Raw genomic sequence first — 24,037 nt, 5'->3', positions numbered from 1 at the left:
TGATCAAAAAAACATATGGCGCCTGTGCCTGTAGACGCTGAGTGCATGTCTGGCATTTCCCTTGCGGGAGCCAACAACAAGGCCCGATAATTGCTAACAGATGGCGCCTATGCTCGCTCCCGCAAAGGAAACGCCAAACGTGCACACATTGCAATAGAAAGCAAAGCAAAACGTGCACGCTTTAGCCAAAATTCTGATGGATTGCAAAAGGTCCCCTCCTATGCAGTGCATGCGTGCTGCATAGGCGAGACCTGAAAATGCAGTTTTGCCAATGGCACCAATAATCCTTGCATTAGTCCTAGCCAAGAAAACATTTATTTTGAAGAAAAACTCTTCTCCAGGGAAGCGTGCAATGACATAGAGACATGGGTTATCATCAGGTCGAGGTAACTATAGACCATAAAAACATTTGATTCCCAATTTACTTCGCATAGAAATCCAGGATAATTGAACTTGCACAAAAAGGGGTACTTGAAGTGATAGTTAAGTATATGTTCACAGTAAATCCCATACAGAATGTGAGCACTGGCTGATGCAGTGCCACTCATTACAAGCCTTCCAGCACTGAGCTGTTTCCATCTTGTGCCGGTTTCCATCTTGTGCTGACTTCGGTTACCACATTATCAAGTTCACATTTACCGTTCCTCTTGACAGATGTGGCCAGTGTGTTGCAGCAAAGACAGGCTGTGTCAGGACTGGTAAGGCAGGACAGGGTTTGACACGTAAAAGGGGTAGAAAAGTGTGTAAAAAGGAAGGCAGGTAAGACTGTGTGAGAAGTTGACCTGGCATATGCTGTCCACTAGTTCTAGTGCGCACCTTGCACCATTCCAAATATCCCTTATTGATGATCGGTTTAAGACAACCTTTATTTAAAGCTATCCTAGTGGTAGCTATGGAGAGAAGCCTTCAGGCTAAGTCTTGAAGGAGTGTAAAGCAGCTTAGTTTACCAGAATATAACCTCTTGCATGTCTAAATGAAAGGAGATTCACGCATATAAAATATTTGTATTTATTACTAAACGCTCTCTAGTAATCTATTTATGAGATTACAGAGCAAGATACACAATATCAACACAATAGAACTTCAGTATACAGTAAGCATGGGCGTAAAATCCGTTCCGTTCGCAGAATTTGCGGATGTTCTGCAATTTCGCAGTCCGCGAATCTCGCGAAATTGCAGAAAAATCCACGAAATCGCGTGCGGGACGGATTTTAAAAAACTGAAGTACATGAAGCACTTACAGGGTTACAACAGGTGCCCAAGTTGAAGCTAATTTCTTTGTAACCATTTACAAAATGGTTACAAAGAAATTAACTTCAACTTGGGCACCTGCTGTAACCCTGTAAATGCTTCCTGAGCGGCGCCTCCAGAGTTGTTGCCTACTTGGAACTATTCTCTGACCCTCGAAGCAGGGTCAGAGAATAGTTACAAGTATGGCACAATGCTCCAGGCTGTCACAAAAATTAAACCACAACAGGAAGCACTTACAGATAAGGAAGCAGGTGCCGGACTTGAAGCTCAAATTCAGTAACACATTAACCAGTCCCCGGTTGAGGCTGAGCAGGTGTTCTTTCTCCCCATAATCTACAGTGGTGAACCAGAGGGTGCTGCGATGAACCAGAAGGTGCAGTAATGAACCAGACGGTGCTGTGAAGAACCAGAGGGTGGCAGTGGTGAACCAGAGGGTGCCAGTGGTAATCCAGAGGGTGCTGTGATGAACCAGAGGGTGGCAGTGATGAACCAGAGGGTGACAGTGATGAACCAGAGGGTGGCAGTGGTGAACAAGAGGGTGGCAGTGATGAACCAGAGGGTGACAGTGATGAACCAGAGGGTGAGAGTGATGAACCAGAGGGTGGCAGTGGTGAACCAGAGGGTGGCAGTGATGAACCACAGAGTGGCAGTGGTGAATCAGAGGGTGACATTGATGAACCAGAGGGTGGCAGTGGTGAACCAGAGGGTGGCAGTGGTGAACCAGAGGGTGGCAGTGGTGAACCAGAGGGTGGCGGTGATGAACCAGATGGTGGCAGGGGTGAACAAGAGGGTGGCAGTGGTGAACCAGAGGGTGGCAGTGATGAACCAGAGGGTGGCAGTGATGAACCAGATGGTGGCAGTGATGAACCAGATGGTGGCAGTGATGAACCAGATGGTGGCATTGGTGAACCAGAGGGTACTGTGATGAACCAGAGGGTGGCAGTGGTGAACCAGAGGGTGGCAGTGATGAACCAGAGGGTGCCAGTGATGAACCAGAGGGTGGCAGGGGTGAACCAGAGGGTGGCAGTGATGAACCAGAGGGTGGCAGTGGTGAACCAGAGAATGGCGCTGCTAAACCGCCCGGGAGCCCTGTGGGTGTGAGCCCCCGCGCTGCTGAGCTGCCCAGGGGTTATGAGCCCACGCGCTACTGAACTGTCCCGGGGCCCTCTCAGTGTGAAAATCATTTGTGCTCAATTGCCTGGGAGCTCTCTGGGTGTGAGCACACATTGTGCTAAGTGCCCCCCTGCGCCCAGTACATATATACCCGTACCGCACAGCACCATTATGCTCTTGCACCAAGAAGTCTGGTGCCAAGATGCTCCTGATCCGTGTAAGTGGTACCACCGTCTGGTGCAGTCAAAATGTAAAGTCATAACTTGCTACACAGCACCAATAAACAACTGTCCCCCCTGGCACCGGTATGCGCATGAACCAGGCGCGGAGCACTCGCATGCCACTGCACCCTACTGCCCAGCGCCAGCATTTGCCTGTACGGGGCAGTTTAGTATGAGATGGGACATTGTCCAGCAGCAGCAGCTGCATGCACCTGAACCCACTGAGCAGGATCAGAATGGCTGTGTACCAACATGCGCAGCAGAGCTATCTTGGACATCTGAAGGATTCTAGGGTCCTGTGCCAAACATATTTTTGCATCCATGAGTTTCCCAAGCACCATCCCCGTGTAGCTCCTGTGACCAGGAGGCTGCTTTCTCCTCATCTGCTGCTCTGCTCGGTCTCGGACCCTTTATAAACAAGATGCATGTGAACTCGCATAGAAGCCCCGCCCGTTTGGCCCCGTCCACCACATACTAGAGGTATGAAACGTCTTCCCACCCGTCCCCACTATAATTGCCAGCTCACTCAAGGGACCTCGGCGCCTTTTGGCGCACTGGCAAAGTTACAGGCACATGTGGTCACATATTTGTGCAAATGGCACAAAAATCCGCGAGTTCGCTGATTTTTTTTGCCATTTCGCACGAATTCACGGACGACGAATTCGCAAATTTCACCCATACTTAGTATATAGCACAATATACAATGGGCCCCAGGGGGAGGCCAAACCATATATTAAGAAAATGGTATAAGATCCACGACTTGACTTGATGCTTCTGCAAATAGTCACGGTGTCCAGGGGTTTGAGTTGCATGGGCTCCACGAGGGATACAAGCCTCAGACTTGCTGAGCACACAGATCGACCTCAGAGACCACGAAAACCCACCTCCTGTGTCCTCAGGAGCTTCGGAGATGCAAACCGGTCAGATGTGTCTTTGGTCCCTGCCACGCTGGGAAGTAACTCCTTTACCCCAAAAGAGATTCTTCAGTTATCTAGCTCCTTGTAAATCATCGAAGTTCCAGGATTATGTATAAGAGTTTCGTCCAGGTAAATCTAAAGTCCTGTAGTCAGGGTTTCTCCAGAATTGGGGTGTTTTTCATAGATTCACATGCCTGAATCATTCCCCGTCGTCGGAGTGGGAGTCCCACAGTACATAAAAAAGCAATAATATGCATAAAATAACCAGAAAACCTTGCTAATAACCAACCAGGAAGTAAAGTAGCCCTAAGCTACAGGAGCAAAAACTCTCACACTCATGACTAACCTAGTCATTATGTATAGACCAAAATGCAGCCAATCAGGCGTCAGCACCCACCAGAATGCTCTCCCCAGAGGCTCAGGTTCTCAGATTTTCTACTGCACGTCGTGTGAAGGGAGTCTCCCTGAACTCTGCTCAGTTCTTCACCACTTTATTGTTTTTTTCCTTCTTGAAGATGTCATCTTCTAAATCCCTATTTAGACCTTGTGAATCTTGTGGAAAGCCTAGGCTTTTTAAGGAAGATACCCACAAGAAATGTATTTATTGTCTCTATCCAGATCATGAGGTAAAGGAGTGTAAGATCTGTAGAACCTTTCCTCAGAAGACCCTTAGAGACAGAGAAGGTCGTCTTCTCCTGTGGCTGCAGAAGATCAAGGACCAGGATAACCCTCTTTCTAAGGTAGGGAGTATAGCTTCGGGATCTTCTATGTCCTCTAGAAAGATGAAAGCTGAGGTTGAGATTTCTTTTCCTGGGGCAATGGTGTTGAGAACAGCCCATTCCTCCAAGGGTTGTGGTGTGCCTTCGGCTTCATCTTCAAAAAGGGCTTCTCCATCTGCTAAAACTGGTCCTGGAACGCTCCAGAGAAAGTCTGGAAAATCTTCATCTTCCAAGAGACTATCTCAAAAAGATTAACCTCAGAAAATGACTCCGTCGACGTCAGCGTCGACGACGGCTTCTCGGTCGACGAGTATCATCGGCGACGCTTCTTCTGCGTCGACGATTACCTACTCATCGCCAAAGCCACAGATGGTAATGTCTTCAACCTCTTCTCCGTCGACGCTGGTCTATGTAGCAGTTTGACCCATCTCGTCGACGAAGGTAATGCCAGCGATCGCCGACGCTCCATCATCGGCAAAGATTCTTAAGGCTTCGTCGACGAGCGCATCGTCGTCGAAGCAGACCTCGACAACGCACATCTCGTCGACGAAGGTCAGCCCGTCGACGGAATTCTCATCGACAAAGACCACCCTACCGTCGACGGTCCCATCGTCGACGAAGAGTACATCATCATAGACAGCCACATCGTCGACGAAGTCCACCTCGTCGTCGACGGCCGCATCGTCGATGAAATCCACCTCGGCGTCGACAAAGACCGCCTCATCGTCGACGTAGACTACCTCGTTGTCAAGAACTTTGTCGACGAAGACATCGTCGACAATGAATGTACCTTCAACGAAGGTTACTGTACCGACGACGACCATTACTGTTCCACCTTCTCCGTCAATGGCACCGCCGATGGTTGTTCCGTCGACTCCTCCACTTTCATCATGTAAGGAGTTGCAAGTCTGGTCTGCTGCTTCGTCGGCAGTTTCTTTGCCATCACCGTCTACAACAGCTTCATTATTGGAAAGACGGGGTTCTTCTTTAACGGTTCTTTCCCCGCTTAAGTTGCCTGAGCAATTGTTAGACTCTGAGGAGGATGAGGAGTCTGAGGAGGATGAGGATTTCGGGCAGCCAGGAGTCCATCTGAGCTGCTTATAAAGTGCCAAGATGAGGACCAAGAAGAGGAAGAAGGACAACAATTCCTTGAACCTCAGGGTAGGGCTCCTACCTCTGGACATACGACACAGATGCCCTTAGATCTCCTCAACAATTTACAATACATGCTAAAGTGGAGAAGTGTGGCTCACTGGTTAGAGCAGGCAGACCCTGAAGCAGAGGTCAGACCCGGGACCAGGGTTCAATTCCTGACGCGGAGGGTCTTGAGCTCAAAATGTCCATGGACTCGATAATTCTCGCTTCGGTGCCTGACCTAATCATGGGTTCACACTCTGCAACTCTGGGCATTAAGCTTGCTTAATCTCCACAACGGCCCCCCCGCGGCGGGATGCCTGGCTTTCACCTTGGGGATGCCCTGTAGGGGCTATCTCACAGGGAAAAGCCAGGACGGGTTCCCAAGGCAAGCGCGGAGATACCCCTTCGGGGGTCGATTCTGGCGCTATATAAGAAACACAATAATAATAATAATAATAATAAATGACTACTATCACCGGTTCCCACCATCTGAATCGGGCGAATCACACCTTTCTACACCTATGCCTCAAGCTTCTACGTCAAGTTTTAGACCTTCAAGGCAATCTTCTCCGATACCAGCTTCAGAGAAACGACCTACAGTTCCTCCTTCTCCTATACCATCTCACCACACACAAGGGGATGTCACTTCTGATGACGACAGTGAGGAAGGAGAGGTTGATGATAAATCAGTATAGTCGGAGTGGGACGATTATCTAACACAAACACATCCTCCAACAGACCCACCTGCTGCGGACTCTCCGCCTGCTTATATCGGAGGGTTCCATCTTATAATGGAAAAAGATTCTTAATCACTATGGAAACTAAACAGGATGACTGTTTCCTGTATGATTTTAAAGATCAACCACAGAAACAGGTTAAGACAATTCCAATAATTGACTTTATTTGGAAAGAGGGTCTAAAGATAATGTCTGCACCGAATTCTCTTCCGGCAGTGCTGACTCGGGTAGATAAAAAGTATAAGGCACCTCTCACTTCCCCAGCGTGCCTTATAGGACAGTCGAAGTTTGAGTCAGTTGTGGCCCAGGCGGCTCAGAGATGCGCAAGAAATCCATCTTGCAAATATCAGCTCCACCGAACAGGGATGGCGGACGGCTGGATTGCATCGGCAAGAAGGTTTCGACTATAGCAGCAACTACAGTGCGTGCTGCCAACTCCCTATCGATTTTAGAGATACGACAGGCAGATGTGGTCAGACATATCGCCATACATCGACAAGCTTCCGAACCCGAAAGATCTGAGGCAAGGAAGATATTGCACGAAGGAGAATGTACCTCCGGAAAGATCATTGATGCTGCAGTTGATGTAGCAGCTACTGGTTTCAGGCAACTGGCAGGGGCTGCAGTGCTGAGAAGGCAAGGTTGACTGAAATCGACATCTTTCGGCCAAGACGTTCAGTCAAAGATCATAGACATGCCTTATGATGGAGAGTTTCTCTTTGGTCAACATGTGGATGAAGCATTACAGACCATAAAGAAAGACACAGAGACAGCAAGATCGCTAGGAAGTCTTCAATTTCGTAAGTCGTCCTTTCGTGGGGCAAGAGGACGTGGAAATTTTACCAAAAAAGCGGGTTACTCTCAACAATGTACATATCAAACCTCTCAAAATAATCAAAGATACCAACCGTACAAGCAACAAACGTACGGTCAACGAGGAAACCATTATTCACAGGCAAGAAGGAAGTTTTCTTATCGAGGAAGAGACTCCTCCAAGAATAAATGAGATGGACAGCCTGCCACCATCCCTACCCTTCCCAAAACCGAAAATTGGAGGAAAAATATCCAGTTTCTTATTGAACTGGTATAAAATTACTACAGACAAGTGGGTCTTGGATGTAGTGGCCAGGGGCCACGCATTGGAATTCGTCAAATCCCCTCCAAATTCACCTTCAAAGGGCCCACCACCAGCTCATCTAAAGGAGCTGTTCTCCCAAATACATGCAATGATTCGGAAAGGAGCGATAGAAAAAGTTCCACAACTTCAAAGAGGAAGAGGGTTTTATTTGAGATTTTTCTTCATACGCAAGAAGTCAGGAGAATGGCGCCCTATCCTTGATCTGCGTGCCCTCAACAAATACCTCAAAATATTGTCCTTTCGGATGTTAGCGCTTCAAGAAATCCTCCAGTTGGCAACCCTCGACCTTCAGGGTGCTTATTTCCATGTGGCCATCCTTCCCAGGCACAGGAAGTTCTTAAGGTTCAGAGTGGCTGGCAGGGACTTTCAATTCAAGGTCCTCCCTTTTGGACTGCGCTCAGCTCCCCGAGTTTTCACAAAGATATTAGCTCCAGTGGCAGCACACCTTCGTTTGGAAGGCATTCAAATTTTTCCATATTTGGACGATTACCTTATCAAGGCCAGTTCTCTGGGAACAGCAAAAGCACACGTTCAAAGATGCCTGTTGCTTTTTAAGTCTCTGGGTCTCTCAGTCAACTTCAAGAAATCACATCTGATTCCGGCTCGAAGAAAGTCTTTCCTGGGAGCCACTTTAGACACTCAACTGACTCAGGCTTTCATTTAAAAAGAAAGGCAACTCAAATCTATAAGATGGCTTCACTTCTACTGCAAAAAGAGTACATTTCCCTTCGGCTGTTCAAGTCTTTCCTAGGGATGATCTCCTCGTGCATCCCTCTAATTCCCAACTGCAGTCTCAGAATGAAACCCTTACAGGAGGAACTCAGTCTCCAATGGGTGCAAATTTCAGGGTCATTCGAAGACCTGATCAGCATAACTCCGCGAATGAAAGAGACTTTCCAATGGTGGATGAACAGAGACAATCTAAGAAAGGGATGTTCATTCCTGACAGATGTACCAAGTTTTACCATCACCACAGATGCATTCCTGGAAGGATGGGGTGCACACCTTCAGGGGTTGACGATCAACGGAAAATGGAGTGTACAACAGAGGAAGTGGCATATAAATTACGAGCCATTTTTCTAGCCTTAAAGTCCTTCCAAGCAGTCATCGAAGAATCCACAGTTCTGATTCGAGCAGACAATACAACAAGTATGCATTACTTGAACTAACAGGGAGGGACATGATCGGCCGTACTATCTCAGAAGGCGCAGGAGATTTGGGATTGGGCTCTGGATCAAAACATCAATCTGTCAGCAGTTCACGTTCCAGGGGTTTCCAACGTGTTAGCAAACTCCCTCAGTCGGTCTGCAATATCCAGACACGAGTGGGAGTTACACCAACCGACTCTGGATTGGGTATTTCAGGAGTGGGGTCACCCCGACCTGGATTTGTTTGCAACGAATCAGAACCCCAAATGCCATCACTTTGCAAGTTGGATTCCCCACAAGAAATCATACGGGGAAGTGCTTTTGATGAACTGGTCTCAGATATATGCTTACGCCTTTTCTCCAATTCCGTTGGTTCACAAGGTCATCAGAAAGATGAAGACGCAACTATGCCGCCTGATCCTCATTGCGCCCAGGTGGCCTCGACAGTATTGTTTCACCAAACTTCTCCTCCTCTCGGAGTGCAAACCCATTCAGTTGCCACCAATATCTAATCTATTGACCATACAAGGGGGTCAAATTTGCCACCCGGACCCAGCCTCCTTGAAATTAGCAGCATGGCTCCTCAACACATTGAGTTCGCCCATTTAGACATTCCTGCGGATTGTCAAGAGGTTCTAGCCAACTCTAGGGCACCGGCCACAGTTAAAACATACAAGCTCAAATGGAAAAGATTTTGTGCCTGGTGTCAGTCGGCTAATCTTCATCCAATTCAAGCTACACCAGAACAGATCTTACCGTTCTTCCTTCATCTGCCCAGATTGGGGCTTTCTCACTCCACTCTGAAAGTATTTTTGGCTGCCATCTCCAGGTTCCGTCAGGACGGAACTACTTCCCTGTATTCATCAAGAATAATTCAACAATTTTTCAAAGGCTTATTCCGATTGTTTCCTCCTGTTCGACGTCCCCCTCCATTCTGATACTTAAATGTGGTGCTCGCTCAGCTTATGCGTCACCCCTTTGAGCCTATTCACAAAGTGAATCTCAAGTTCCTTTCATGGAAAGTTTCCTTACTCTTAGCACTAACGTCAGCTAGAAGGGTCAGTGACATTCAAGCGTCCACAACTAAATCTCCTTTTTTACAATTTACGTCAAATTCAGTAGTACTGCGTACCAATCCGACCTACATGCCAAAGGTTTCCGCTGACTTTCATCTTAATGAAACAGTGATTTTAAAGACATTCTTTCTAAATCTACAAACAACGGCGGAAAGAGCCTTACATTCGTTAGACATCAGAAGATGTCTCAAATTCTATATACAACAAGCTGCTGCATTAAGAAAGACAGATCAGTTATATGTAGCATACGGAAGACTACGTCAAGGATATGCTGTATCCAAACAAACTATAGCCCGATGGGTGTCTTCAGCGATTAGCCTATGTCACCAACAAGTGGGAAAACCTCTACAAGCTCTGCCAAGAGCGCATTCTACAAGAGCGGTCTCCTCTTCTATCGCTCTCTTTGCTGGTGTGCCATCAGATTTGCAGAGCAGCGACTTGGTCCAGCAGGCATACCTTCACCAAACATTACTGTTTGGACATTGCAAGTGATGCAGATGCTTCGGTGGGAAGAGCAGTTCTTCACAATCTTTTCAAATAAGGTGAGCCTCTGTTCTCCCTCCTCCTCTATGCTCTTTTTAGACGCTTATTTTGACATGTTATTCTCTTTTGATAACCATACATGTATACTGTGATACAAGGAGCCTCTAATGAGCATGTTGTGTTTGTACTGCTATCTACTCTGATTCAGGCATGTGAATTTATGAAAGACACCCCAATACTGGAAAAGAACAATAGTTTCTTACCTGTAATCCGTGGTTCTCCAGTATTGGTGTCTTTCATAGATTCACATACACCCGCCCACCTCCACTTCAAAGGCTCCTCAGGCGAGTATAGTGGTTTCACTCCTGTGCGAGAAAATCTGAGAGCCTGAGCCTCTGGCGAGAGCATTCTGGTAGGTGCTGATGCCTGATTGGCGGCATTTTGGTCTATGCATAGTGACTAGGATAGTCATGAGTGTGAGAGTTGTTGCTCCTGTAGCTTAGGGCTACTTTACTTCCTGGTTGGTTATTACCAAGGTTTTCTGGTTATTTTATGCATATTATTGCTTTTTTATGTACTGTGGGACTCCCACTCCCACAACGGGGAATGCTTCAGGCATGTGAATCTATGAAAGACACCAATACTGGAGAACCACAGATTACAGGTAAGTAACTATTGTTCTTCCTACTTTATACCCAAGGAAGGGGTGGGACAAACTCTGGGAACACACCTATGGGAGGGTCAGAAAAGAGGGGTGGCTACGCCCATTTCCTTTGTCCAGTTTCGCGCCAGAGCAGGGGCTGGGAGCCCCTGCAACCGGTTTGAACTGGGCTATTCACAGGGACACCAAATGTGCCCCCAGTGCAGACTTCAAAGCACTCTTGAAGTGCACCCACACAGCCCCAAAATACTAAAGCCTGTCTGGAAGTTGGTTACACTTCCATGTGAAAGGAAACCTATTATCCAGGCCTCCCCTGCCGGAGTTTCGTTCAGCAGCAGGAGACCAGACTCGTGTCTGTGGCTGCAACATCCATTTTTTGATGCCAGGGTTATGTTAAGCTGGTGCCGTGTGTACCGGTGTAGTCACATTTTTCCCTCTAGCAGGGTGGAATCATACGTCCACCGCCAGTACTGGTAGGGAGGTATGATTCCAAGGTGTTTGACACAAAAACTCAACATGTTTCCTTGCAGCCTTTCCAAAGTTAGAATATACCGCAAGGTTATAATGCACTTAAGAGTATATGGTCTGGCTGCATCACAGAACAACCCCGGATAATAGATTCCAAAGGTTGCAGAGGGGCCCTGCTCATGCATGGGCACCCTCTCACACAAAACCCAGCACCCTGCCTTAAGGATTGATAAGGCCTGCCATAGGGGTAACTGATAGGTTTATATGTGTAGTGATATACGCTAGATATAGGGAACCTATATCTAAGTAAGGGGTGCATACACCACCTTACACAGACTGCTGTAGCAGACCTGTGGTGTCATTTTGATCGGTCTCCCAGGGGTGGCATAATACATGTTGCAGCCCCTGAGAGGCCTCTGGGGTACCTATGCCCTGGGTGTATAGGATACCAAATACTAGGGACTCCTATCACAGATTTTTTAGGAACTCACCAGCAACCTGCTTCTTTGCCAGACCTGACTCGTGGTCACAGGGGCTCGCCTCCCGCCGCCGCACTTCACAACCAGGGAGCGGCCGCTGAGTGGAGCGCGGGCCTGCTGGACCACATTTCTCGGCAGCCCTAGCACCCGGATACCGCGCCAGGGGAGCATAAATTACAGCGACTGCCTTGGCAGAGCGTGGAAACCTATCACGGATTTTTGAGGAACTCACCAGCAACCTGCTTCTTTGCCAGACCTGACCCGTGGTCACAGGGGCTTGCCTCCCGCCGCCGCACTTCACAACCAGGGAGCGGCCGCCGAGTGGAGCGCTGGCCTGCTGGACCACATTTCCCAGCAGCCCTAGCGCCCGGATACCGCGCCAGGGGCGCATAAATTACAGCGACTGCCCCCGCGACGCGGGACGCGCGCGGGTGGGCGCCGGGCAAAGGGCGGGCCCTCTGAGGCCCTCAGAGACCGTAAGAGACTGGGCTGGGCCCCCCCTCTTTCTTTGACTGATTTGTGATCTAGTAGATTCGGTATTACATGTAGCAAGCTGCAGTATCCATAATCACTCTACAATATTGTTTGATAAGTTGCAGTTTGCGCATTTAATTGGACCATAGTGTTTGATTTATTTTAGTTGTTTCTGTTTAGTTAGAATTGGGTTTACCATCAAATTATGACGTCATCTCCCACGAAAGACAAGTACTCATTGATAGGAGGAGTTAACCAGCGTACGCTGGACGATTTCTTATTTAGGGTTAACTCTGGGACAGACAAGGAAATCGCTCTGTCTGAGCGACGGGCGGAGAGACGCCGTTCTATTGAATGTATCAAAAACAAGAGAACATCCATAGGCTCCCCAAAGCTCACGATTGCCCCAATCCACAGTATTTCCCCTGTAATTGGGGACAGTGAGGCAACCCTAAATATTAGTATCCCACTACTTTTACAAGAAAACACTCCCCCTCCAGCTGTAGTCAATGTTCTGACCATAAATGATTCATATTTGAATTGCAGTCTGATTGCAGACGCAGAACCCTTGCCCGACACTTTGCCAACGCAAGTGGACTTTCCTTTCATAGTAAAGGGAGCACCAAAAACACACAGAGCCCAAGGTCCACCACCCAAAAGAAGAAAAAAGAGGGGGGACTCTCTACTTAAAAACAAGGTGATTGGTAAAAATGGGGGGACCTCTATTAAACCTACCCCCAATATGCCTGCACCTACACCAATCCTGATGGTCAAGTCAACACCCACCCAGCTAAACGATCCATCTAGTATAAATGTATTGAGCAGCATAGAGCAATCATTAAGATCGTTCACGTTGCCACTAGTTGAGAGATTGAAGGGATTAACCAGCCAAATGGAGAAGTTAGAAAGAGATTTAGGGGACATCAAAGCGGCAATTAAAGATAATAAAAATAATACAGAAATTTCTAAAGCGCGAACAGCTACCTCGCAAGGAGGTGTCCCGGCGCTATGTGAGCAGCTCAAAGTAAACAATAAGTAAAGCCGGTGGATCAGATCTTTTGATTAAAAAGCCAAGTTTTTAAATGTTTCCTGAAACCAATCTCTGATGTTGCCGACTGAATGGCAGGCAGTAGGGCATTCCACAGCTTCACCGTGTTTGCTGAAAAGGTCCTGCCTCCCAAACGCGCCTTTCTGACTCGTGGGACGTGTAGCTGGAGTAGGGAGTTTGACCGTAAGAGTCTCGCCTGTTCATATCTAGGGAGTCTTGCTTTAAGATAGCTAGGACAGGTGCCACGGAAAGCTCTAAAAGCCAGTGTTAGCGCCTTAAATTTAATTCTGCTTGCCACCGGAAGCCAGTGCAGCTCGCGCAAATGCGGAGAGACATGCTGTTTAAAAGGAATATGTTTTATCAGCCTCGCAGCCGCATTCTGCACGGTCTGCAGACGTTGAATCAAATATTTGGGTAGGCCCAAATATAAGCCATTTGCATAGTCCAGCTTCGAGGTGACCATTGCATGGACTACCATTTTTCGGCAGTCTTCTGGAAGCAGCACAAGGAACTTGCGCAAATTCCTCAGCTTGCTTAAGCACCCTGTTGTCACTTGCTGAATGTGGGCAGAGAAGGCCAAGCTCTCATCCCACATTACCCCCAAGTTTTTAGCCTTTGTGCCGGGGGAAGGCGCAGGGCCCATCTCAGATGGCCACCACAGATCCGGGGAAGGGCGAAGGCCTTTCCCAAAAAAGATCACCTCCGTCTTGCCAGCATTCAACTTTAATTTATTGGTGTTCATCCAGCTGGCTACATCGCGAAGGCACCCCTTAAATTTACTGAAGGCTGCCTCCGACACTTCTGAGTAGGGAAAGACGAGCTGGGTATCGTCTGCGTATGAGATTGCCGTGACCCCCCATTTGGCAATCATAGTAAAAAGTGGTGCCAGATAAATATTAAAGAGTAGCGGGCTAAGTGCCGATCCCTGAGGGACCCCACACCCCAGTCGCTTAGGTTTGGAGGAAAAAGAGCCCAACGCCACCTTCTGTGACCGGTTGGTCAAATAGGAATGAAGCCACCCAAGTGCTTTATCCTGAAGGCCAATGTCCTCTAGGCGCTGCAGAAGTCTGCCGTGGTCAACCGTATCAAATGCGGCCGATAGATCCAGGAGCACCAGCATAGCAGATGCTCCTGAATCTAGAGACCACCTAACCGACTCAGCTACCTCAATCACGGCGGTCTCAGTGCTGAAGCCCGGCCTAAAACCCGATTGAGTTTCATGCAAGATCTTATTCTCTTCAATGAAACTATTCAATTGGCGCTGAATCAGTTTTTCCATCATTTTACCTGGGGCAGCCAATAGGGAAATCGGTCGGAGATTGCTCAAATCCCCCGGATCTCCATTTGGTTTTTTCTTCAGAGGGAGGAGTGTGGCATGTTTCCAACAGTCCGGAAACACCCCAGATCTAATGGACGTGTTCCCAATGTGCAGGAGGGTGGTCACAATTGACTTCGACATCATGCTCCAGAGCTTCGGTGGGCAAGGATCATCAGGATCCTCCGATTTGCACCTCTTTATTTCCTGCAGTGCCTCTTTAAATGAGATAGAATGAAATTGACCTAAGATCGAGGTAGATGGGCTATTATCAACACTATCAGCCATTATGGTGGGACGAGAGTCAGAGAAGGTACCATACACTTTCTTAATTTTGTCATCAAAATAATCCGAGATACCTTCACAAAGAGACTCGGATGGGGTGACTTCTGTTTCAATAATTCTCGGCTTGAAAAAGGACTGCACTATATTAAAAACTTCTTTACTGGATTGTTCCGCATGACGGATAGAGGTGGCAATATGACGCCTTTTTGCTTTTTTTATAGATTTATGCAACTTGGGGAGGGTTGTTCTATAGCGAGCCTTAGCTGATTCACAATAGTTCACCCGCCAAAGGCGCTCCAGTCTCTTGCATGCACCCTTCTCTGCCCTTAGCTCTGTAGAGAACCATGGGGCAGAAGGGGATTCCCTGCGAGATAGGGCGAGTTTGGCTGGAGCGATGGTCTCCATCATGTCGCCTATCCATCCATTCATTGCCACTGCCTCTGCATTTGGATCTGTAGTTAGCACTGGAGGGTAAACTGTCAAGGCCGCGCCAATAGTGTCAGGTCGAAGATTTTTCCATTGCCTGAGCACAAAGGAGCGTCTACCAGTGGCCTGAGAGCAAGATGGTAGAGTAAAGGCAAAGGGGGTCAGGAAGTGATACGACCAAAGCAGAGGCAGTGGGGTCTCAACTATTGTATCATGGATGTTAGAAAAACTAAGGTCCAGCGTGTGGCCTGCTCTGTGCGTGGGACCAGAAACAATTTGTGTTAAATTAGCTGCTCTCAGAGTAGATATTAACTGGTCTGCCAAGGGGCAGCTCAACCCATCAACCCGAGCATTAAAATCGCCCACTACTATAAAGTAGGGGTGTATAAGAGAGCTTTGGACAATAATGTCCATAAGATCACCTGAACTGGTCCCAGTGCAGTCCGGGGGTCTATATATAACTATCCCTGCCAATGAACATTGGGGATTAACTTGCAAACAGAAGTGAAGCCCTTCCATCCCTGTGATCGAGGTAGGTAGCGAGGATGTGAGGGTAAATTTATCGTTGAAAACAAGAGCCACCCCCCCACCCCTTCTGTTCTTCTCCCTGTTCGAAAAGATCATTTTGAAACCTGGAGGGATAGCTAAGGCGATAGTAGTCAGGTTGTCTTCATTCAACCATGTTTCTGTCAAGAACAGGGCGTCCCACTCCGAGTCCATCAACAGTACCCATATGTCATCAGCATGCCTAGAGAAGGATCTACAATTCAGTAGGCCAGCTCTAAAACTTAGTTTAGGGGGACCCACTGTAGGTTTAGATTGTAACTTGCCGAGCGGGTTGGCTGCTATAAAGTTCCCACATAACGCCTTGTCGCAGTGTAAACATACCAGCGGTAGGTCGGTGTTAGCTAACGCAACCCTTTCAGCCTTACAGTCCATCGCTGTATTCATCGCGAATAGGTCCGTCCTAGACCACGAGATCCTCTCCCTGTCCCTACCATCACCGGCAGCGTTTCTAGCGCTAGTCGCGATCCCGTCGTGAACGGGCGCAGAAGGGCTCGCCTCTGGCGCTCCTTTGGCGTGCAGACGGCGCGCCTGCTGCGCCCGTCCGCTACGCTCCCGGCACATCCCCTCTGGTTTGTGGGGCTTACCCACGTGACTCCGCCTGTCAGCTGACCCTCCTCTGTGCCCTGATTGGTGGTCCCGACCGTCGGACCCCGGGGGCACTGCTGCTTTTCCCTAATCTGTCCCTCGAGCCAGGAGAACGGTAGGTAGGCAAGTATGACCTTAGAAACCGTTTCCAGTAAAGTGCAATATGCGATGTTCAATAGGCAATTAAAATTAGGAGCTAAACTCCCGGCTGCGCCTCAGGAGCGGCTTCTTTACAGTGTGCACGAGGTAACACAGAGATAAAAGCAAATTCAGGACGTGCAAATGTGCAATGTGCAATTAGTTAAAATCTGATCTCCCGGCTGTGCCTCAGGAGCAGTGCAAAGATCCCTCTAAATCTGAACTAGAGCACAATCCCCTTGTACCACCGCTAAATACCGTTGCTCAGAAGGGTATCAAAACCACATCCTTGCCCAAACCGAAACCCCGCAAAATATTACCCACTAATACTGAAGCTATAAATAGTAGGAATAATGCCAAGAAGACACAAGAAGGGGCAATTTCAGACAAACCAGGAAACGGACCACTATTACACCCGCCCGCAAATACGTCTAAACCCATTGAGCAAGACAAAATTGTTAGGACATTCCCAGCGAAGAAACTCAGAGTAGAGCTGCCCCCGAAAGCGGCGCCATTTGTTGCAGTCCTGACCGGGGTACCAGCACTTGTGGATGGATGTGTAGAAGATCAACGTGGGCTAAAAAATAAAGTCATACACTGGCTGAGGCAGAACTGCCCACTTCCACCAGATATAAATGGGGCAATACTTAACGTTAGACGTTTAGCCTGGTTGGGGAAAAGAATTAAGGATTTAGCTGGTGACATTGTCATCATAAATTTTCAAGATGACAGAGTTGTTAGGTACATTGTAAATGGGTTTCCACAAAACGTAGGTAACGCCATCACTATACGTGATCTAACTTACTTTTACCCAAGAGGAATAGTTGCCCCGATACCTAACCTTAGGCCTTTGAGTTACCAACAGAACAATCATGTAACCCCCTTATTCCGCCACCAGAACCTGGGTCGTGGGTACTCCACTCAGAGACAGGATGGTTATTTTAGACCCATTCCTCACCATCAGCAGAATAACCAAGCAACCCCCTCATACTGCCCCGGGAATTTTGGTTTTGGTCCATGCAGCCAGAGGCAGGATGATTATCAGAGACCACCTTCGTTCCATCAAAGTGATTATTACTGGCCCACTTTTAACCACTTTACAACATTAGCGGACATGGAGGGTGTCGACTGACTCTGTTCAGGGGATATAGTAGATAATCTTGCCGCTGAAAAGGGCCCCTGCACAACTGTAAAGTCACCCATAATCTGTAAGGTGTATGTTTCCCCCCCAAAACTTAACTATCCCCAAAAATTAGCGCATGTTTGTGTGAGCACAGATAAGGGGCAACCAGCCCACGCACAAGCTCCAGGCAGGGGAGACATAAGGGGGAAGGTGGCCAATGAGGCAGTTAGAATGGTGTCTTGGAACATTGCTGGTTTGGCCGCTAAAATTAGCAACAAAGAATGGTGCCAGTATATACACCAATTCCCTATAATCTGTTTACAAGAAACTTGGGCAGTTGACAACCACTCTTTACATTTACAAGGGTATACATGTTTTTTTTGTTCCAGCAAGGAAATCTAGATCAGGCAGGGTGGGCTATCTGTATATGTGGACCTGAACCTCCCTGGCACATGGTCAACTACTAATTGCTATTCTCATGATATCCAAGAGGTGCGGCTCAAGGGTAAAGGACTTCACCTGACAATACTGAATGTGTATAATAATGTGGCGGGTGGGGGATGTAATGCTCTGATACGTGAACTGGAGTATAGACTTTGCCAAGTCCCTACCTGTAAAGCCAAAACTCACACCCCAAATAGCCTAATCGTGGGGGACTTCAATTGTCACCTTTGCCCAGCCCTTCTCCCAATAGACTTGACATGGTCGCGATGCCCAAAGGACAACGGGGCCCACTTTGAGCACACTGCAGAAGGCGAGGCTTTAACAAAATTTCTATCGAACCAGGATCTGGTCTACACCCTAGATATGGTGCATATGTTAAAGGACGAGACCCTGCCAACTACCTTCAAGGGGAGAGGATGCTCTTCGTATATCGACTACATCATCGCTTCAAGGGCCATTATAAATAGAGTCTCTAGGGTTGGCATAGAATGGAACCCGTTTAGCAATCATAACCCCCTGGTGATGGATATACTATACCAGCCCGCCCCAATTAGGGAAAAGTTTGTAGCGGTATCTGAGAGGGTTATTGACCAGGGTAGACGCCTAAGGTGGTCTAAGATCAATGGGGAAAGGTTTTATGAATCACTCATGGAGAAGGAGAAAACATCCATTGAGGCGTGTTTAGATGAGAGAATTGAAGGGCGGCAATTACTTACAGCATTTGAACAAATAGCACACCTGGTAGATGGGTTGTTAAAGTCTAGTGCCCCAGCAAAAGAGACTGGTAGCCAGCCGCGATGGTTCGACCGAGACTGCTCTAAAGCCCTGAGGGATCTCAAAGACAGTATCAAAGCAAAGCCTAGGGATGTTACTCGGGTTGCATCCTGCAGGAAAAAATATAAAAGTGAGTTGAGCAGGAGGAAAAAGGCATTACAAGCAGAAGGTTGGGCAGACCTTAGAGAAGCTGGGGAAAAGAGGGACATGACCGAATTCTGGAAAATAATTAATAGACCCACATTCCAGGATGATACGGTCCCTAAATTAGGGACGAACATCACGCCCGATATGTGGATCACTCATTATAGGGGTCTATATAACCATGAAATAGATACCGAGTATGAAAAAGGGAATACAGATCTAGGTCAGCTTGTAGTTTTTTCCTTAAAGGAAATCAAGGTCGGCATCGAGGGGCTATCAAAAAATAAAGCACCAGGCCCGGACGGAATCCCGCCTGACCTGTTCTTAGTTCAGTGGAATTATGGGCTCCTATAATTACAAGAGTCATTAATACTGCAATCCGCTGTGGCTTACCGCCCTCATGGTCTACTGCCACCATCGTCCCCATTTTTAAAAAGGGTAATAGGGACGACCCACAATGCTATCGCCCCATTTCCCTAATCGATGTATCCGCAAAAATCTTGGGAAGGGGGATACAAAACCGGTTGTCTGAGTCGACAGAAGTAAATAACACCATCTCAGACGCACAGTATGGCTTTAGGAGGGGTCGTTCTACGAGCGATCAATGCTTGAACCTTTATATGATAGCAGCCAAATACACAATGGCCAGTGATGAATCCCTTTACTTGGGGTTTATGGATCTGGCAGCTGCCTTTGATCATGTTAACAGAGGTAAGCTCTGGAACATGATGACTAGTATGGGGATAGAGGTTGGCCTTATTAACATATTAAGGGAATTGCACAGCACTACATCAGCACAAGTTAGGTATAATATGCAGGGTGGATGCACAGACTCCTTCCAATGTAATAGTGGGGTCCGTCAGGGTTGCATCCTGGAGCCTTTTTTATTTTCTCTTTATATTAATAATCTTGAACAGCATCTTTTACAGTTGGGATCCGCCTGCCCACGAGTAGGGTCGCGTCATGTTCCTGTGTTACTTTACGCTGATGACGCAGTCCTCCTCGGGCGCACACCAAAGAGTTTACAGATTTTAATTGATGGTTTTGTCTCTTTTATGGGTCTTTAGACCTTTCTGTTAATTTGGGCAAATCCTATGTTTTAACTGTTGGTAAAAAACCCTCTAACAATTGTATCTTCACAATAGGGAGTCATAAGATTGAGAAGGTCAAGTAATTCTCATATCTAGGCGTTTTGTTTGATGGGTTATTAAAATTTAACGCCCTGATAGAGGATCGTTGTCGTAAAATGATCGCCGCCAATGGGGCAATAGCTGGTTATGGTCGAAGGCTGGGGAGGTGGTGCCCCGAACAGGTGATGATCCTATACAACTCAGTATGTTGCTCTAAAGTTACCTATGGGGCAGAGGTATGGGGCTTTGCTAACGTTTGTCAACTGCAGCGGGAGGAGAATAAACACCTACGATCCGTCCTGAAAGCCCCACACAGTGTAACAGCCGCAATAGCACATAGGGAGTTAGGGATCCCCTACCTTGAAGATTCGATAAAGGTTAGGCCAATTTTAGCCTGGCTTAAGCTCTGGATAAACCAAGAGGCGAGCCTAAGCAGGGAAATACTGAAGGACTGCTTGGGCAGAGAAAAATGGTTGCGAATCCCGTGGCTCAGTTATGTAAAATCTGTACTGGTAACAATAGGTCTAGGGAATCTTTTTATTGACCCGACAGCGATCATCCCCCAGCACAAGACAATTGTTAAAAAAGCGGTTTTTGCACACAAAGCCGCACAAAGAATAGAACAAGAAAGGGCTAAAATTACGGTGTGTGCATATAACCTTGTAAAGACCACAGAAGGAATGGAACCCTATCTATATTTGTTACACAACGTACAGGAAAGGTTTTTAATGACCCGTTTTAGGCTCCATTTTTTACCTTATTTATTGGGATCACCATTAGGGTATTCACCCACTATTGAGCAGAAGGGAACCTGCGGCTGCGACAATAGGTCTCCGCAGGATTCCCTTCATTTTGTATTGATATGCCCGTTTTATTCTGAACCCAGACGTAGATTCTTAGTAGATATTTTAAAAAAATCAAATATTAAATGTGCAAAAGAGGCCTTGATTTTTTTACAACAGGCGTCGGACCCCCTTACATTGTGCTGCATTATTAATTTTATCAAAGTAGCGGTCCGATTAAGAGCAACTAGAGGGGGGGGGGAATCATGAGAATTCTGTGATTGTTTTTAATGGATCATAATGTTTTATTTAATTCACTGGGATCTTGCTGTTGTACTTACACCAGGTTACATGTTAATTTTACTGTTTGTTTTAAAAGAAATGTACTTAATGCATAATGATTGGTTGTACTTTTATGGTGATTTTTAATCATCGAATAAAGAACCCAAATGAATACTAGGGACTTATAAGGGTACCCCAGAATACAATATGTGGTGTACCTAAAGTACATGCAATAATTTTAGAGAGGAAGCAGATAGGCTGGGGTCCTGGATAGCAGGTCCCAGCCAGACTAAAGTCGAAAAAGCGTAAACATCAGCAAAATGTGGGGGTAACTATAAGAAGCAGATCCTACTCTCCTACATATGCCCCCCCCCCCCCACGTAAGGACATTAAACTAACCTTGACCAGCTGAGTCTTCATGTTCTAAGTGGAAATATCTGGAGACTCCATCTGCATTGGCATGGTTACTCCCAGGTCTATGTTCCACTGTAAAGTCCATCCCCTGTAGGGAAATGGACCACCTCAAAAGTTTGGGGTTTTCACCCTTCATCTGTTTTAGCCATAAGAGAGACTTATGGTCTGTCTGAACAGTGAAGTGAGTGCCAAACAACTAATGCCTCAGCTTCTTCAGGGCCCAAACCACAGCAAAGTCTCGCTCTCAATAGCTGACCAACGTTTCTCTCTGGGGGTCAGCCTTCTACTAATAAAAGCTACTGGCTGATCCTGACCCTCATTCAATTGTGATAATACAGCCCCTACCCCCAACTCAGATGCATCTGTTTGGACATTAATTATTTGGAGTAGTTAGCACTTTGCAGAATGGGAGCAGTGCACATTGCCTGCTTCAGGTCATCAAATGCCTTTTGACAGCTAAGTGTCCACTGAACTTTCTTTGACTTTCTTTTAAAAGTTAAGTCATTCGAAGGGGTCACTGTGGATCCATAACCTTTGACAAATCGTCTATGGTACCCAGTCAGGCCCAAGAAAGATCAGACCTGAGTCTGGGTGGCTGGAGCAACCCAGTCCTTGATGGTCTGGATTTTGCTCTGCAATGGTTGAACCTGGCCTCCACCCACAAGGTGGCCCAGGTTCACAACCTGACTCTGCCCTATCTGGAACTTGGTGGCCTTGATAGTTAGGCCTGCTTTCTGCAGGGCCTCCAAAACATTTCTCAGGTGAACCAGGTGATCCTCCCAAGTGGAGCTAAAGAGAGCAATGTCATCTAGATATGCTGCACTATAGTTTTCCAGGCCTGTAATGACTTTGTTTACCAACCTTTGAAAAGTGGCAGGTGCATTCTTCAAACCAAAGGGCATCACCACAAACTGGTAGTGCCCACTAGGGGGTGAAAATGCTGTGTTTGGCTTTGCATCAGCAGTTAATCTGATCTGCCAGTAGCCAGCTGTCAAGTCAAATGTGCTCAGAAACTTGGCTGAGGCCAAAGTATCTATAAGCTAATCTGCCCTTAGAATTGGTTGAGCATCCGTCCTAGTGACTGCATTGAGCCCTCTGTAGTCAACACACAACCTCATCTCTCTCTTATCACCATGGCCGTGAGGTTTGGGGACTAAAACTACTGGACTAGCAAGGGCTATCTGAGGGTTCAATAACTCCCAATTCTAACTTCTCTGGACTTCAGTCCTGATACAGTCCCTGACATGATCAGGTTGCCTGTAAATCTTATTTTTAACAGGCAGACTGTCCCCAGTGTCCACTTCATGAGTGCACCAGGTAGTCTGACTTGGAGTCAATGAGAACATATGTCTGAACTGTTGATACATTTTCTACAATCAGTTTGCTGCTGGTCAGTGAGGCTGCTTGCCAAGGCTACACCATCTACTGAACCATAATCAGGGTTCAGTGAGACCAGGTCAGGGAGTGGATCACTCTCTTCCACCTGTCCCTCATCAGTAGCCATGAGCAAGCCCATGTCTTCCCTGTCAGACATATGGTTTAAGCCTGACATGGAGCACCATATGGGAGCTCCTGGGAGTTCCTAGGTCCACCAGGTAGGTGACCTCTCCCTTTTGCTCAATTATAGTATGAGGGCCACTCCACTTGTTTTGGAGGACTACTGGGGCCACAGGCTCCAACACCCATACTTTTGCCCTGGCTGGTAAACAGTCAGCACAGCCTTTTGGTTATGCTGGGCTTTCTGTAATTCCTGGCTGGCCTCAAGGTTTTTAGTTGCCTTCTTCATGTACTCAGCCATCCTGGAGCGGAGACCATGTACATAGACAACAATATCCTGTTTAGGGGGTTTGAGAGGTAACTCCGATCCCTCTTTCACTAGACACAATTGACCCCTAACTGGATGTCCAAACAGAAGTTCAAATGAGCTGTAACAAACCCCCTTCTGTGGAACCTCTTTGTAGGCAAATAGAAGGCAGGGCAAAAGTATGTCCCATCTGCACCTAAGCTTTTCTGGGAGACCTTTAATCATGCCCTTGAGTGTTTTGTTGAATCTCTCAACCATTGCATTGTGGGTGATAAGGGGTGGTAATTTATAATTTACTCCACACTCCTTCCACATAGCAGTTAAGTAACTAGACATGATGAGTGTACATCTGTCTGATACTACCTCCTTAGGAAAACCCACCCTGGAAAAGATTCCCAGGAGGGCCCTTGCCACCACAGGAGCTGTAGTGGTCCTAAGTGGGACTGCCTCTGGATACCTAGTGACATGGTCCACCACCACGAGTATAAACCTGTGCCCAGATGCAGTTTGGGGATCCATGGGACCAACAATGTCAATCCCTGCCCTTTCAAAGGGAACCCCCACCACAGGTAGTGGTATGAGGGGGGCCTTTGTTGTACCTCCTGACTTACCAATGGCTTGACAGGTGACACAGGAGCTACAAAACTCCTTGGCATCTTCAGACATGTGAGGCCAATGAAAGTAAGGGACAATTCAGTCCCAAGTCTTGTTTTGGCCTAGGTGACCTGCTAAAGGGATATTGTGCTAGTGTCAA

The sequence above is a fragment of the Lissotriton vulgaris genome, chromosome 1_1 (genome assembly GCF_964263255.1).
Source record: "Lissotriton vulgaris chromosome 1_1, aLisVul1.2, whole genome shotgun sequence".
NCBI classification, from domain to species: Eukaryota; Metazoa; Chordata; class Amphibia; order Caudata; family Salamandridae; genus Lissotriton; species Lissotriton vulgaris.
Note: the sequence above shows the minus strand (reverse complement) of the source record.